This window comes from Physeter macrocephalus, chromosome 4 (genome assembly GCF_002837175.3).
Source record: "Physeter macrocephalus isolate SW-GA chromosome 4, ASM283717v5, whole genome shotgun sequence".
Lineage (NCBI taxonomy): Eukaryota > Metazoa > Chordata > Mammalia > Artiodactyla > Physeteridae > Physeter > Physeter macrocephalus.
This window is the reverse complement of record NC_041217.1, coordinates 129493590-129510411: the sequence shown is the minus strand read 5'-3', so window position 1 is coordinate 129510411 and position 16822 is coordinate 129493590. Positions and strand designations below refer to the sequence as shown.

The following is a 16822-nucleotide window of genomic DNA, read 5'->3' as shown; positions in this document are numbered from 1 at the left end:
TGAGAGGCCCGCGTACCGTAAAAAAAAAAAAAAAAAAAAAAAAAAAAAGTCCTAATACCGGGTCCTCCTTGAAGTAATTTCTTCTCAGTCATAAAATAGCTTGGATTGAAGGGATCGCGAGATGATTAGGCCCATTCTGTATTTCAGAATTTGTAGGCTACGATGATGTAGACAGCCATTGACATCTCATAAACTAGGGTGTGCTTAGAACTTAGCACACTGCAACACGTGTAACAGCAGTTAGGGATGGTCAGGTCCAGGATGGCCCCAGAAAGAGGTGACTATATCAGTATCCACTATAAACTGCAGTCTAGAATTCAAGAGACCTATACAGGGCCCAGGGAGAAGAACAACGGACTGGTGATCAAGAGCAATTTAGATAGTTATCTAAGAGCAGTAAACTACAATGTCCTGGAGCTGGGGAATTGATGGAGGAGTGGAGAAGAGTAGGATTCAGCATTTAAGACATTGACATGCAGAACTGATTTCACTCTATAAATAAAAGCATTCTGACACTTAGATATCCAAAACCTCCGGGTTTGGGCCTTCAGTTGATTACTTTAGTGATCAAATAAGTCCAGTGCCATTGTTCCATATTTTTAAAAAAGTCTGATTTGTACAAAGAGAGAACTAGAAGAGCTCAAGTATTCTTCTTTATCTTTAACTTGGAATTGAATATAATTTGGCCAAAAATTAAAAGAGAACCTTATCAAAGAAAATCTAAAGAATGTTCAGACTCTCGATAGCTAAATGGAAGTGAACTTTTACTTAACTTACAAAGAAGTAAACTCAAGGAATGTGCTATCTTGTTTTGGTCAGAGCACTTAAAAGATATGCTATCTCTGGCAAAAATAAATAAGTAAATAAACACAATTACTATTAAAGTGAAGGATTTAGGAATGAGAAAAAAAGGCTAAATTTCATCAAGAAGCTTGGGAAATGTAGATCCAAATAGATACAGCCTTCCAAATTCAATTTGTCTTCCAATTTAAAAAGAGATATGTGAATTTAAAGAAAAATATGAATTTCTGCACTTTAAAACAGCAGCTCATGATTTTGCCAAAATCTGTTAGTTCCATTTATTCTGAAGTCAAGTTATCAGTACAGTCTTTCTATGGACCAGGGTTATCTATTTTTGCATACAGATGGTATCCGCATTGTAGCTATCCTAACATCTGTAAGAGTGTGGTAGTTGATTTGTTGCTCACAAGAGGAAGGAACCAAATAGTGTATCAGTTAGCTTCTGCTGTGTAACAAACTACCTTAAAACTCTGTGGCTCAAACCAACAGCCATTTATTTAGCTCACAATTCTTCATAGCAGTTCGGATTGGGCTTAGCTTCTCAGTTCTTCTCATAGCATTGGGGCTCATTCATGTGTATCTGCAGTCAGCATCCAGCTTAGCTGAGGTCTGCCTAATCTACAGGACCCCAGCTGGGACAGCTTGTCTTGTTCTTTTTGGTCTTTCATCCTTAGTTGACTGGCACAGTCTTGTTTACACAGCAGCTGGACAGGTTTCCAGAGAGAGTGGAAATGTTCAAGGTCTCTTGTCACCTGGGTTCAGAACTGGCACACCATTACTTCCACTGAATTTTATTAGCCAAAACAGGTCACAAGTTCATCCCAGATTTGAGGGGAGGACAAATTGACTCCATCTCTTAATGGGAAGGGCTGCGAAGCCACATTGAACAGGACGTGAATACAGGGAGGAGTGAGGAATTGTGGTCATTTGTGCAATCTACTACAGAAAGGGTAGATAAATCAATACAAGCCTTTCTACTACTAGAAAAAGAAGTCTTCATTTGTTCATTCACGTGCCAGGCATCGTGCTGTGTAATAGAGATTTTGCAGGAGATACTCTAGTAGTTATACTATGCCACGTGAAATATGGAAGGATAGGCCTGATCTAGATAAGTGGAAGTTGTTTGCCCCAAGTTTTTATGCCAAGAGCAGTTTCTTTGGTAAAAAGTAAGCATTAGCATGCTATAATGTAAATAGATTGATTTTTTAAAAAATCAATCAGAATTATCAGATCTGGAGATTTACCTTCCCTATATGTTCCATAAAGACTTGGATTTTGTCTATGTTCTTCCCTGCTGTATCACTCAGGCCTTGACCAGTGCCTGCCACATAGCAGACACTCAATAAGTGTTTGAATGTTGATTTAAAGTCTCTTGGTAGAGGGAGGAGGTAATGGGGATATATGTATGTGTATAGCTGATTCACTTTGTTATAAAGCAGAAACTAACACACCATTGTAAAGCAATTATATCCCAATAAAGATGTTAAAAAAAAATAAATAAATAAACTCTCTTGGTAATATAACTATGTGAACAGAAGGACAGAAGAAGGCAGATAACAATGGTGCTTTTGTGCTGGGGACAAAATCATTCTGGGTGTTCTCACTGGTGTACACAGGTATCTCTGGGGGTTTTTTGTTGCGTATTTAACCTTTTCTGTTGGTATTTAACAGGAGGGAAGTGTAGTAGAGTAGATGTTGCCCACCTGGTGCAGTGATCACCATTCCCAGGTATGGTTGGAAGTGGAATGGGATTGAGGTGGGAGTTGGGGGTTGACCTCATACTTTTTTGGAATTTGAATCAGTATGTTTGCAGATGAAAGAGAATAGGGCAATCAAAGCAGAGAACTACCAGAAGAGCAGACACTCCATTTTTATTCTTCAGCTACTAAAAGTCTAGATCTTACCTTCCCCACTGCTGACCAATGGCAGTGACTTTGGAGGGAGAGAACAAAGGAGTTGCATACAGTTAGCTGCGGACCAGTAGAGAATACTGGGACCGTTTGCTCATTCTTTTGTTTATTCATTCATTCATTCACTCACTCATGTATTGTGATGGTTAATTTTATGTGTCAACTTGACTGGGTCACAGGGTGCCCATATATTTAGTCAGACATTCTGGATGTTTCTATGAGGGTGTTTTTGGATGAGATTAATGTATAAATCAGTAGACTGAGTGGAGCAAAGTAAATCCCTAATGTGGTGGGCCTTACCCAATCAGTTGAAGACCTGAATAGCTCAAAAAGTCTGACCTTCCCCTGACTAAGAGAATTATTCCCATCTGTGGACTTGAACTGAGATATCAGCTCTTCCTGGGTCTTAAGCCTGCTGGCCTTCAACTGTAACCACACCATCAGCTCTCTGGGTTTCCAGTTTGCTGACTCACCCTGTAGATTTGGGGACATGAAAGCCTCCATAATCATGTAAGCCAGTTCCTCATAATAAATGTATTTCTCTATATATACATCCTATTGGTTCTGTTTCTCTAGAGAATCCTAATACATGTATATATTCATTCATTCAACAAATATCTATTGCGTTAAGTACTGGGGATAGTGATGAACCCTGCCGTCCTTGAGCTTTTAATTTAAGGGCAAATATAAACGAATAAATGGACATGGTATGATGGGTGAAGTTCAAGCTAGGTGGGTGTTACAGGAACCCTTAACTGAGACTTGGGGGACTAAGCAAAAGCTTCTCAGAGGAAGTAACATCTAAACTGAGCCCTGAAAAATTAGTGGGGTTAGCCAGGCAACGAGGAGAACTGTGGGAAAGTGCATGGGCCGAGGGAACAGTTTATCTAGCGACCTGCATGGGACAGGTGACAGGACACAACATCTGAGAAGACCTCGGAGTGGTTCAGTATAACTGTTTCGTAGAGTAGATGGGCAAGAGGTAAGAAAAGAGGCAAGAGAAAGAGGCGGAGGCCAGATCATGCAGGAGGCAGCAGGCCAGGTGAGAAGTGATGATGACCTGACCAGAGCAGAGAGCAGACAAAGAAGTGGGTGCATTCAGGGGTTACATAGGAGGCTGAATTGACAAGAGTGGATGATGAATTACACTTGAGGAGAGAGGGGTCAGGGTTTCTGGATGGCCTGAGGCATAGTGGGGTCATTTACTGAGATGGGGGATTAAGACATTTGGGCTGGGATGTTGCTAATAATCCCCACAGGTTTTCTCACTTTTTTTTTTTTCCTTCCAAGGTCAAACTTAATATCCATTTTAATCTGATCTCAAATGGATAAAACTGGGTTTTGGAGGAAGCCAGACTCGACTCAAACCTGTGCTCCCCTGCCTGTGGGCTAGAGATGTGACCTTGGGCAAATCTCTTAACCCTCTTTGAGCCTCATCTCGCTCATCATATACTGGAGAAAATAATAGTGCATATTTCATAGAGTTGCTGTTGGAGTCAAATAATAAATCGTATACACAGTGCTTCACACTGTGTTGAGTTCTGTAAACGCTAACGACAATTCTTGTGTTGGAAATGGTGGAAAGAGAAAGGAAGAAATCTAGACCCAGAGGCTCTTCAGAAAATCTGGAGGAGTCAGCCAGGCAGGAGCCTGGAGGAGAGGGAAACACAGGGTCTGAGGAAATGTAGTGGACACAGGCCTAGACCATTGTCTTAATCTCGGCTGACACACTTCATCCCAGTGAGAGGCTGACCATAGATGCCTTTGCTCCCTGTCCCAGAAGCACATTCCGACCTGCTTCTTTCTGCCTCTTATTGTTCCTCAGTAGTTGTCTTTCATCTGTTTCCCAAATTCCCAGCACCACATTAGATGCCTATATTCTGAAATTACATATTAAAAACTTCCTTTGATAAGAAAGAGCACAGGTCCTGTGGCACTGCCCTTATGCATCTGGCCCTGAAACCCAACCGAGACCCCCTTCTGATTACCACTCAACACTGGCTTTGGTCAAGTGACTTAACCCCGCTGTGCCCTGGCTTCCTAACCTGTAAGGTAAAGACGAGAGTAGTAACCACCTCAGAGGGGATCTGTGAGGATTCAAAGTGGGTAGAACGATTGCTGGTCCAAGTACACCTTCAGAAAATGTTAGCCATCATTACAGGGCCAGCAGAAAGACTAGCGAGCCAGGCCGGTGCCTCCTGAGGCCCTTAGGTCCTGAACGGAGCAGTGTCCAAACCCATGGGTAATAAGAGAGGCCAGTTGTCCTGGGTACCCCGCTGCTGGGGTGATAACAACAGCAATACTTGTCAGTTATTAGGTGTTATTTCATTTCCGTTCACAATTCATGGGGGGTGGGTATTGGAAGTTAAAGAACTCTATTGGGATTAGAACCCAAGACTCCATGAAGGTCTTAGTAACATTTTATTCTGTTGGGGAAAAGCTACAAGTAGATCACAGATAAGTTAAAATATAGGTTGGGAGCCCACCAATAGCCACAATCCACAAATGGCACTCCCTAGAAAACCTGGGAATTAAAAAGAGTAATTCTGGTGTCCTAGGAGAAGCTGCAGGGAGATTCTTTTATCTGCATGATGACAGCTGCCTCTCCAGCCCCTGCAGTGTCCCCCAGCCTGGCAGGAGGATCACATCTGCTGGCTTCCTCCTCCTCTCCCAGCCAGGCTTATCTGGCAGGCAGCCAGCCTAACAGCCAGGGCATTTGAGGAGGCCTGATTTTAATAAATTTCTATTTCCTGTAGAAAACCGGTTTTTTCAGTGGCTTTGTAACTCAACCATTCTTGATCACATCAGGACTAAAACCGGCAGCCAGCTTGGCAGCTCGTGGGCACCCTGTATACAATGGTGCATTGTTTAGCCTTTATTATATTCCAGAGCAACGTAAGGAAAAGGGAGGGAGGGAAAGCAAAGAAAGAAAAAAGTGAAAGAAAAGAAAAATATCCAAACCTCTTTTATAATTTCATAATACAGTGAGGTCCCAATTCTCTTTAAGGAAAATACAGAATCAATTAGCCTGTCTCTCTCTCTCTCTCTCTCTCTCTCTCTCTCTCTCACACACACACACACACACACACACACACACACACACCACCTATAGAACAGACAAATGATGGATTCTAAGTTGATGCCTTTTTTCCTGTCTTTTTCTCCTTGACCAACACATCTCACATCCAAGGAGAGTTGAAGGAGTGAAAATCAAGGCCTGAGGGGCAATAGCATGTTTAAAGGATCTTAGAGACAAGGCAGTGAAAGGAGAGTGGGTCTGAGAGGGCCAAGGAGAGGATGAAAAACACAGATGCATAACAAGTATCAGCATATTGAAATTATTGGGTTGAGGGAGAACATGAAGTTAGAAATTATATAAACTGAATGGTCAGAAAGTGTCCTATTTCTTTCCTGTGTTCTCAGAAACAGTGTTGCACGTGAGCTATGTTTTGGGCCTCCCTTTCCCAGCTCTATCAAATATCTCTGCCCTTTCTACACCCGTCTTGAGTGGTCACAAATACAAGTATTTCAGGGTGTCTTGTCTGAGTCCCTGCCCTCCAGTGCTAGACAGACCAGCCTTCTCTTCTGCCATCTAACAAAGCTGACTGGACCCATGTTCTGTCCTCATGACCTACTTCTGAAATTACTGGAGAAACTAGTGAGTGTTTATGGATGTTAATATGCTCCAGGTTATGTTTACATTGTTCTGAAGGTAAGAAAATGTATAGTTGTTCTATTAGAAATTCTAGACACCCGGGCAGGTCTGTTGGGGAGAATTTTTCTTGGTGAGCAGTCCTCCTCCTATGTCCAATCAGTCCTGTCACAGGGAGACCCAGGATTCATTTACAGTAGAATTGAAATTGTTGGGTATATATCATTACCAAGGGCAGGGCAGAGGTTTGCTGGCAGCCAGGGCATGCTTCAAATGTGATGCAGGGCTTACGTCAATAGTCTGAATAGATCAGAATGTACTGATTGAAAGGATGTAGGATTCTAATGAGGGTAGGTTTTTTTTGTTTTTTTTTTGCGGTACGCGGGCCTCTCACCGCCGTGGCCTCTCCCGCCGCGGAGCACAGGCTCCGGACGCGCAGGCTCAGCGGCCATGGCTCACGGGCCCAGCCGCTCCACGGCACGTGGGATCTTCCCGGACCGGGGCACGAACCCGCGTCCCCTTCACCGGCAGGCGGACTCCCAACCACCGCGCCACCAGAGAAGCCCCTAATGAGGGTAGGTTTTGAAGTCGCTTACCATGGATTCCAGTGTAGAGAGAGAGCTAAGCAGGCAAATGAAAAGACACAAGTAAATTAAACCAGGAGTAGGTTTGGATACATGGTAGGGTCAAAAGCTAGTTAGGTGGGAAATGGAGTATGGATAAGGGAATGGAATAGAACTTCTAATTCAACTAAACAATTTCCTATGGAACACCATTATGTCCTTGGCATTGTGTTGGATTCAAAATTATAGGTCATGATACTTATCATCAATATTTTAGTCTCTTTTGGGGTGGGGAGTGAAGGATTGCACATCCTAGTGCATAACTCAATTAGAAATGGGTTCTTAACTGAGGCAGGAGTTGGAAAGGAAAGCATAGGAATCATCTAAGAAGCTTCTTCAAAACATATTCTAGATTTCATGAATCAGAATCTCTGAGATGGGTGGAGTTGCAAATGGGCTTGCCTGGTGTGAAAAGCTTCCCAAGACATTCAGGTGTGTACCCTGGTTAACAGCCACTGAATTAGACCAGCCCTTCTCAGTCTTACCTGATCATGAGAATCACCTGCTTTGCTTGTTGAGCATAGATTCCCTGGCTCCACCCACCTCCAGAGTTGCTGATTCAGCAGGCCTGGCATAGGGCACAGAAATGTTGTTTCTAACAATTGCTCCAATTAATTTATATAAATGTGTAAATTTGAAGAATACCAAATTAGTTAATTCTTATTTATTCAAGAGCTGCTCATTGAGCACCTTCTGTTGTGCTGAATGCTGGGAAAACAGAGGAATTCAATCCTTCTGGCCTGCAGGAGCCCACAGAGAAGGCAAATTCAAGGTAAGTGCAATGAAGTGCTGGGCTAGGGACAAATGGAGGTTTCAATAGGGACTGTGGTCAAGGGAGATTTGTTGAAAAGGCTGAGAGTTGGACGGGGCTGTGAAGGATTTGGCTCTGCGGAAAGGAAGGAAGAAGAGGTCAGACGGACGGGAGGTAGGGATGAGTGTGGCAAAGTTCTGAAACTCTGAGAAGGGCGCGCTGCCTGAATGGCTGTCTCTTTGTGACAGCCGCAGAGTGGCGAAAGCGTGGGCTCGAGGATTGGAGCGTGTGCTGGACCCTCAGCTCGGCCACTGTCGCTGTGTCCCTAGGATGAATTAGAACCCATGTGTACCTGGTTATCTTACTGGTAAAGTGGAAATAGTAATAGGCGTCCTAGGTTGCTCTGGGATTTAGTAAGCAAGTACACCACCTAGCATTTCATTCAAGTGCTCAATAAATATTACTGCTATTATTATATTTTACAATGTTTGCTGCTTACAGAGTGCTTTCACCGGCACGAATTCATTTGCTCCTCACAATAATCTTGAGAGGTATATATTATTATTAATCCCCCTTTACAAATGAGAAAATTGAAGCTAAAAGAGGTCAAGAAATCCAAACAAGCTAATCGGCTTTAACTTGAACCCAAGTCTCTTAACACGGCATAATCTACTCTTTCTCTTATGGCAAACCTGAGGTATTCAGGTTACAGAGGAGTCCTTGAGTGCCGGTTTTAAGAAAGTTAGACTGAATCCTGCACTTAGTAGGAAGCATTTAAGCAGAAGATGGACATGTTGAAAATACGTTATGAAAAGTTGAATATTCTGGATAAGATGGGAAATTGGGGGCCCTAAAGAGACAGAAAACTGAGTCATCTGCAGTATTTTAGGAGTAAACTGATCCTTAAGCATAATGAGGTTGGTGAGGAAAGGAAGAATAGGGAGACAGGGACTGAAAAGAAAAGGAAACACACCCTAATAAGCAGTGACAATTGATAAACAAAATGCTTGGAAGAGGACGGTCCAACATTCAAAAATTATAGAGGCTGTTTTCACTTCTAATTACTAGGATCAAGAGCTGGGAGCATTAGATTCTGTTTCTGGTGTTCATTCTGCGTGCTTGAGCATTCTTTCTACAACTTTGCACAAAGCTTTCTATTTGCCAAGCGCTGCAGTCATTATTATTTATTGTTTCTCACATCAAGGATCCAAGGTCTCAGCACTTAACTCTAGAAAGTGGTATTAGAATGCCCTGGGGACCTGACTGTGGAGGGGGAAGGTTTTCAGCATCCTAAACATAAATATCGTCCAAGTAAAAGCATCGATTGGGAAGCCTGGATGGATAAAATTAACTGCTGCAACCTTAAAGACGTCTGGTTCACATCCTGGGTAAAAACGGGAAGAGCTTTATGGAGCCTATTAACGTCAATATCCAATGACATGAAACAGCATTATGCTAACCCTCTCCCCAAATCCCATCTAGTCCGTTATCTACCGCTCCTTAGTGTGGTTCACTGTCCAAGAAGGTCCCCTTTCGTACAGCCAGGTGGGAGTCATACGCTGTCTGCTTCCTTGTCAACGAACGGGTTTGATTTCTGGAGAGGTTACATTGACTGCTGAAGGTCACAAGCTAGTAAGTTGCAGAGCCAATGTTCAGACAAGTCTTCGTATCTATCTTCATTGCTCTTTTAGGCTTTTCTGGGAAATATGGCACTTGAAAATAATTTTAAAATAAAGCAGGTGTTGATGGAAAAATTCAAATAGCACAGAAGTGCTTGAATCAGGAAGCAAAGTCACCTCCCCACTCCCCCTCAGAGATAATCACTGCTCCAGTTTGACGACATCCTACCAGGTACCGTCTGATGCACGTAAGCATGCACACATGTAAATCTGCACATGTAAGTCTGCATCATGTCTTCTTTGAAAAAGTAAGAAGGCTCATTCTATTCATACCATTCTGTAACCTACTATTTTCCCCCTCAGCAACACATCCCAGGTAGCTTTAACGTATAGATCAGCCTGGCTGACCTTCAAAGCTATGTTCCAAGGCACCAAAACCTATTTAACCAATTCCTCACTAATGAGCATGAAGCTTGTTTTGATTTCTTTTACCCTTTTTTTAATTGAAGTATAGTTGATTTACAATATCATGTCAGTTTCAGGTGTACAGCACAGTGATTCAATCATACATACACATATATATATTCTTTTTCAGATTCTTTTCCCTTATAGGTTATTACAAAATATTGAGTATAATTCTCTGTGCTATATAGCAGGTCCTTGTTGATTATCTATTTTATATATAGTAGTGTGTATCTGTTCATCCCAAACTCCTAATTTATCTACCCCCCTTCCTCATTGGTAACCATCAGTTTGTTTTCTATGTCTGTGAGTCTATTTCTGTTTTGTAAATAAGTTCATTTGTATATTTTAATTTTTAGATTAGTGGTTAGTAGTCTGTGTTGTGATTTATTTTATTCTTTAAAAAAATACTTCTTTAACTATTTTTGGCCATATATCTTTGCAAACTCATACTGTTATGGGGGAAATTCCTAGAAATGGAGTTGCTGGAGCAAAAGGAATATTTATCTTTTATTTTGATGGACATTTCCAAGTGCCAAATAGCTCTCTAAAGTGTTTGTCTCAATTTATCCTTCCACCAACAGAGTATGATGCTATTGCCTCATATCCTCACCACCACTAAGTATTACTAATCTTTTTAAGTTTTCCAGTGTGATAAGTGAGGTGTTCATTCACTGACTCTTCCATTCATTCATTCAATCAACACAAATGTACTGAGTGCCTACCATGTGCCAGATACCATTCTGCTTCCTGGAGATACTTTAGTGTAAAACACAATGTCTCTGTCCACACAAAGATTAACTCTGTTTTAGAGGTGAAAAGGGTAATGAATGTAATAACAAATATATACTGGGTACATAATAGGTCACGGGGTATTAAGTGTTGTGGAGAAAAATACAACTGTGTAAGGGTGATAGGGAGTGAGGGAGAGAGGGTTAGAATTTAGTAGAGTGTGCACAGGGAAACACTGTCTCATCAGAGACACTCGGAGCAGACACCTGAATGAAGTAAGGGACTGAGCCAAGCCTTTGCGGAAGGGAAGAAACTTCCTGGCTCAGAGCAGAGAAAGCACTACCAAAGCCCCTGGGGCAAGAGCCCACTTGGTTTCTTTGAGAATGGTGAAAAGGGAGTATGGCTAGGGTCAAGTGAGCAGGCCGAGTGAGGGTAGGGTCATGTAAAAGTCTTTGGTTTTAACTCCAAATGAAAAGAAAGCTTTTGGAGCGTTTTGAGCCAAGGCAAGGTGCATTTTAAAGGATTGCCCTGGCTCCTGGGTGGTAAATAGACCATCCAGGCAAAGGGGGTGGCTATGAGATGAGTGAGGACATGATGCAAAAATCTAAGGGAAGTGTGGTGGTAGCTTAGCCCACGGTAGTAACAGGGAAGGCAAGGAGAAGGCAAGGTCAGCTAACTTTGAATGTAGAGTTTACAGGATTTGCTGATGGTTTGGATGTAGGGTGTGAGAAAAATAGGTACATCAAGAATGCCCCCCGGGGTTTTTGACCTGAGCAACTAAAAAAAAATAATTGCCATTTCCTGAGATGGGGCAATTGTGGGAAGAGCAGGTTTGGGGTTGGGGGAGAAATCAAGAGTTTAGTTTTGGTCATGGTGAGTCTGTGAAGAGACAAACAAGATGGCCAGCCAGATGACCCCCAGAGGTTCCCTCTGAGTTGCCTGGTGATGAGCGAGCTGGGGTGGGTGGTTCCAGTGCCCCCATCAGGAAGGTCAGGGTTCCAGATGCTATCAGTACAACACGACTTTCTTAAGGAAGCAGGGAACAATAAAAGGAGACGGTACTAACTGGCCATCTGGGAGGGTGGAAGAGTAACTGGAGAAGAGAAATGTAGTGGTGGGATTTCTCTCTTCGTCATGCACATCATTTGCATTAGTAGCGAAGTTCAGCTCTGTGTGTATGTGTGCGTGTGTGTGTGAGTGTGAGTACGTGTGAGATCATCATACTTTAAGACTGGCCTAGACAATCTTTCGGGTTCCATCTACCTCTAATTATCTGCTCCTAGGAATAAAGCATCTTTGCGTGAAACTTTTTGTAACATTACTGTTCTCTTTTAATTAAAGCATAATTCACTTTTGTCAACATTTCAGGCTGTCTTTATTTAGTTGTCTCCTAAGTGACACGGGCAGGTCAGCCTTCCCCAGACAGGGCAAATGCGCATATAATATTATTGGACTTAACATTATTTAAAGAGAACTCACTAATGCCCTGCCCTTTCAAACTCTATAAGAAAAGCGGAATAATACTGCAAATCAAGTGAAGGACTTGGAGCCTGACTCCTCTTCCTATCTGCCATATGAACTTGGGATAGTCAACAACTCTGAACCACAATTTCCTCATCTGTAAAACTGGGATAATAATCTTCATATACTTCATGGAGTTTTTGTGAGATCCAAATGAACAATAATGCACATAAAGTCCTCTTGTAAGTGGTAAAAGTACAATTCAGATGAAAGTTATTATAGTTCCTTAATACACAGTACTCTATAATAGCAGTTTTCATGCAATCCCATATATCAATGTTATTTGTGTATGCTATTTGTCTTTATTATACTACGAGAGCCTAGAAGCATTTATTCATCCTTATGCCCTTATAATGTGTTGCATCTTGTTTGATATTGACCGTGTAGGTGCTTAAACAATGTTTATTGAATTGAATTGATGTTGGTGGTCACTTATCTTCCTTGTTGCTAAATTTTATAATGTAACACCTAGAGCATAGAAGGGTAAGTCTAAGTAGTATATACAACAGTTCTCAGATGTTTCCAGGGAAAACAAGTCTTATGCCTTTGTTCATTTGGCTTTCTGTTTAGAATTAATTCTCTCCCTCCTATCAAAAACATATGAGGCATCTTGCACAATTAAACAAAATGTTAATGGATGATGAACATCAAAAACAAAATTAATCGCATTAAAATGAACAAAGGAATTCAAAGAGTAGAGGAATATTACCAAGCACATGGAATGGGTTAGTTACTGCATTTAAGACCATTAGTGCTGAAAGCATCAGTGTTTCTGTTTTCTTTTTTTTTTTAATAGATTTTTATTGGAGTATAATTGCTTTACAATGTTGTATTAGTTTCTGCTGTACAACAAAGTGAATCATCCATGTGCATACATATATCCCCATATCCCCTCCCTCTTGCGTCTCCCTCCCACCCATCTAGGTGGTCACAAAGCACCGAGCTGCTCTCCCTGTGCTATGCGGCTGCTTCCCACTAGCTATCTATTTTACATTTGGTAGTGTATATATGTCGATGCTACTCTCACTTCGCTCCAGCTTCCCCCTCATCCCTCTGTCTTCAAGTCCATTCTCTATGTCTATGTCTTTTTTCCATAGTGGACAGTAGTTTTCAGGGAGGGGAAGAAAGCCGTTGTTTCATCTCACATGCCAGCACCTCAGATTTGTTTTGTTCCAAGTGCCGATCAATTTAATCTCCATATTCCACCACAACTGTGTGGAAAGTGTCTTGGTGAACTTCCTGTCACTGGCTCTTGAAATTGGCATCTCTTTGGTATTGAGCTGCGCTCACTCTTGATGGTGCCTTAAAATCATGGTACGTTGTTACAGCACTGCAGAATTCCCTTGGAAAAACATATTACAACCTCATTAAAACCGCATTAGTTTATCATAATTTACAGTGAGAGAACTAGAAGATGAATTATTGAGTAACTTCTTATTAATACAAAAGGAGTCTGTTACACTAAATTATAAACTGTAGTTTAAGGCATCAATTACAGGCCTCAGAGGCAGAATATATAAAGATGCTCTTCAAACCAAATGCCCCCACTACCCAAGAATGGTCATAGGCCTCCTGAATGTCAGTATCTGCAGAAAGAAGATGTGGTTCCTACTAGGCTCTTCACAAATTATTTAAACATAAATGGGACTTAACTACACAAAGTTGTTATGAGATAAATAATGTGTGTAGGGCCTGGTACATTTCTATGGAAGGGAAACAATGAGGTTCCAGTTTGCTTAACACTTCTAAGAATCAAGTTCCTATTGACAGAACTGGAAATTCCACGGAAAGGAAAACAAGCCAACAGCTATGGAGCACCTACTAGTTGTCAGCACAACATTTACATCTAACCCACTCTTCACAACTACTTGCTCAGCAACCTGTTTTTGAGATGAAGAAACTGAGACTCAGAGGGTAAAGAACTTGCTCAAGTTAGTTAGGGACAGAGTCTGTCTCACCTCAGTCTGACTTCAAAGAACATCCACTTCACCGTACAGCTTTTATACTGAAATAGCTCTTTTATCCCTCATGCTTGGGAGGAGAGGTATACAAGATAACTAACGTCTTCCCCTTAGGCACAGAAAATCTTAAATGGAAATGTTTCTAGAATATGTTGCTTTGCTACCTTAAAAATCAGGATATGCTGAATGTAGATTAACCTTTTTTTAGAAATAAAGGACTATTATATGATAATTCACTTATTATGCTGTAGGTGTAGGTTGACTGCAACTTACATGACCCCTTCCCCATGGCTGTGATGCAGACCCCACGGTGGGCCATTTTGTAACATACGGACAGGATCAGCATCTTAAGGAAGGTCAAGTGACAAGATAGAAAGATTCTGAGCCCCAGAAGACTTCACAAAGCAGAGTTACCATAAGTGCTTATATGTTTACAGAAAAGAAAAATGACTATACCAGGGGTTGGCAAATTTTTTCTGTAAAGGATCATGCAGTAAATATTTTCAGCTTTGCAAGCCATATGATTGGTGTTGCGACTACTAACTCTGCTGTCATAGCACAAAAGCAGCCATAGATGATTCATAAGTAAATGGGCGTGGGCATGTTCGAATAAAACTTTATTTACAAAAACAGGTGGTGGGCCAGATCTGGCCCCAAGGCCATGGTTTTCTGACTCCTGATTTATATAATTGAAAGCATGCTATTTTAGGTCTGTCAGAACAACTGAACCTATATTCTAAGTTATTTAAGTGCTAACCTGAAATTTTTAAACCTGTTTTCCTTACCATCTGGTTGCTACCTAGTCATTTTTCTTTTTTCTCATGAAAATAGAAACAATTTCAGTTGCGTGACCTCCTAAAAAAAGCAATATGACCATCTTTCTATGAGTTTATTCATTGTATGAAAGATCAAAGTAACTTGTCCCTTCAGTCAAAAGAATCATTATCTTCACAGTTTTTATCAATTTATTATTTTATTTTGGCAGAGCTCAAGCATTATGCTTTTTTCTATATCAGAATCCTCTTTACAACCTAGTCAGTTTCAACCCATTTTCCTTTATTTATTTTATAAATATTTTCCAGTGTACATGTGTCAGGCAATGAGTTAATTCTCTTTCTTTCACTTATTGTTCTGCAAAGTGAGAAATTTAATTTACATGGGTAAAAATTTACTCCTTATGAATTTTTAAAGGATTTGAACTAAAACAGAGCCTTTTTTGGTACTATAGCACCAATAGACTTCCCATCTTAGTTTCCATTTATGGGGCTTAGTTCTCTGAGCCTCTGTGGTTATGTCCAAGTTCATTATAATAACCTGAGAATTTAAGATTTTTTTATATGTATAACTGAGGTTTTATTGTAAAGAAGAACTAATATATGACTTTATGAGAAATGTATGATTCCTGTATGTGGAATCTTTTCTAGTTTTAAAATTAAATTAACAGTGGCTATGATGGAGTAACTTGTAGCAGAACAAACAAATAAGCAGAAAAGCTAGATAAAAAAACAAAAATAACCCAACCAGATAAGTAGGAAATCTAGATTAAAAACAAAAACAAAAACAAGCAAAAAAAAATCTGCAGGAAGCTGTAGAGATACAGAGGCAGCTAAGATGTGAGGGATCAAGATTCTAGAGAGAAGGAAACATTACTGTTACATGAATAAGTTCATTTGTGTCATATTTTAGAGTCCACATATAAGTGATATCATATGATATTTGTCTTCTTCTGACTCACTTTGCTTAGTATGATAATCTCTAGGTCCATCCGTGTTGCTGCAAATGGCATTAATTCATTCATTTTATGGCTAATATTCCATTGTATATATATATATACCACATCTTATTTATCAATTCATCTGTCGATGGACATTTAGGTTTCTTCCACATCTTGGCTATTGTAAATAGTGCTGCTATGAACATTGGGGTGCATGTATCTTTTTAAATTAGAGTTTTCTCTGGATATATGCCCAGGAGTGGGATTGCTGGATCATATGACAACTCTATCTTTAGTTTTTTAAGGAAGCTCCATACTGTTTTCCACAGTGGCTGCACCAATTTATATTCCCACCAACAGTATGGGAGGGTTTCCTTCTTTCCACACCCTCTCCAGCATTTGCTATCTGTAAACATTTTAATAATGGCCATTCTAACTGGTGTGAGGTGGTACCTCACTGTAGTTTTGATTTGCATTTCTCTAATAATTAGTGATGTTGAGCAACTTTTCATGTGCCTATTGGCCATCTGTATTTCTTCTTTGGAGAAATGTCTATTTAGGTCTCCTGCCCATTTTTTGATTGGGTTGTTTGTTTTTTTTTTTATTGAGTTGTATGAGCTGATTTCATCTTTTAGAAATTAATCCCTTTTCAATCACATTGTTTGCAAATATTTTCTCCCAGTCCATAGGTTGTCTTTTCATTTTTGTTTATGGTTTCCTTTGCTGTGCAAAAGTTTATAACTTTGATTAGGTCCCATTTGTTTATTTTTGTTTTTATTTCTATTGCCATGGCAGACTGACCTAAAAACATTGGTATGATTTATGTCGGAGAATGTTTTGCCTATAATCTCTTCAGGCAGTGTCAGTTTTGATTTCTCGTCTTTCTTATTTTGTTTATTTGGGTACACTCTCTTTTCTTCTTGGTGAGCCTGGCCAGAGGTTTGCTATTTTGTTTACCCTTTCAAAGAATCAGCTCTTGGTGTTTTGTGTTTGTTTTTTTTTTAACAAAGTTGGTTTATTGCTGGATGCAACAAACAGCTCTTGGTTTTATTGATTTTTTTTTCTATTGTTTGTTT

The 16822-nt window shown here is 40.5% G+C and overlaps 1 pseudogene; it reads right to left on the bottom strand.

The window, feature by feature from the left end:
• Window positions 1-7896: 7896 nt before the first annotated feature.
• Window positions 7897-16822, bottom strand: part of LOC102979823 (very-long-chain (3R)-3-hydroxyacyl-CoA dehydratase 1-like) — a 140199-nt pseudogene continuing 131273 nt past the window's right edge.